Consider the following 1,189-nt stretch of genomic DNA (forward strand, 5'->3'; position numbering starts at 1 on the left):
ATTCATACTTTAAATTCACACTTTATTACTAAAATGAAACTGAAAATTATATAAATTTCCAAAGACTATTGGTTTTCTTTATTGAATTCCAATTAAACACACTATAAATTATAATTATAACTCCTCTAATTTAATTATTTTAAAAATGTAACTTACATCACTTCATATCATATAAATAGCCATTCTCACATCCTTCTCTACCATATCTCATATCTTCATTATTCTCTTTGTTTTTTTTAAAGTTCTTGCATTGGGTGAAAACTCATTTAAAATATCATTGTAAGAGTTTGATTAATTATTTAGTTTAAACTTTTGTTTTTAATTTTATTTATTTTTTGTTTTTATGTATTTCTTTATGTCTTCATTGTTTTTTATATTTTTAAATGTAATACATATGTATAATAATATTTCATGGTTATAAGAAAATCAAGCTAAAGAAATTACTTTGGATGTTTGTTTCTTTCTCACATATTCATGTATATTTAATTTATTTTCAAAAGTATGTAATTTTTTAACAAAATAAACTTTTTGTTATATAATTATCAAACCAATTTGTAAGACATTCTTTTAAGAATAATGATCCTTATATTTAGTTTGTGATTCAACATGTAATAATACAAAGAATATTATAATTTGTTTTAACTTTGAATTTTATACTTGATTTCCTATCTAAAAAACAATTTGATATTCCATTTTCTATCTATTATATATACTACAAGGATGAAAAATATAATTAAACCTAGAAATATAACTTAAATTAAGAGGAATATAAAAAGAGATTAAAAATAAAAATATTTCTTGGGAATTTTTAAGGTTTCACTCTCTCCTTATTGGTCCATTTAGCATTTATTTTTAATTATAATATTTATTTTTAATTAAACCAAATATCTAACACATTTAGTCATATACTTTAATTCATACTTCAAATCCACACTTTACTATTAAATTGTAACTTAAATTATATAACCTTTCAATTGACTATTTGTTTCCTCCATTTAACTTCAATTAACACACTATAAAATATAATTACAAGTCCTCTGATTTAATTATTTTAGAATTGTAACTTACATTATATTTTATCCTATAAATACTCATTTTTACATCCTCCTCCACCATATCTAATATTCTCAATATTTTCTTTGTTTAATTTTTAATGTTCTTGCATGGGTTGAAAGCTCAATTAAGATAT

General features: G+C 20.4%; 1 pseudogene; it reads right to left on the minus strand.

The window, feature by feature from the left end:
- The window catches only part of LOC17880133, a 38,235-nt pseudogene that overhangs the window by 29,693 nt on the left and 7,353 nt on the right, over positions 1–1,189 (minus strand).

This window comes from Capsella rubella, unplaced genomic scaffold (genome assembly GCF_000375325.1).
Source record: "Capsella rubella cultivar Monte Gargano unplaced genomic scaffold, Caprub1_0 scaffold_7, whole genome shotgun sequence".
Classification (NCBI taxonomy): Eukaryota; Viridiplantae; Streptophyta; class Magnoliopsida; order Brassicales; family Brassicaceae; genus Capsella; species Capsella rubella.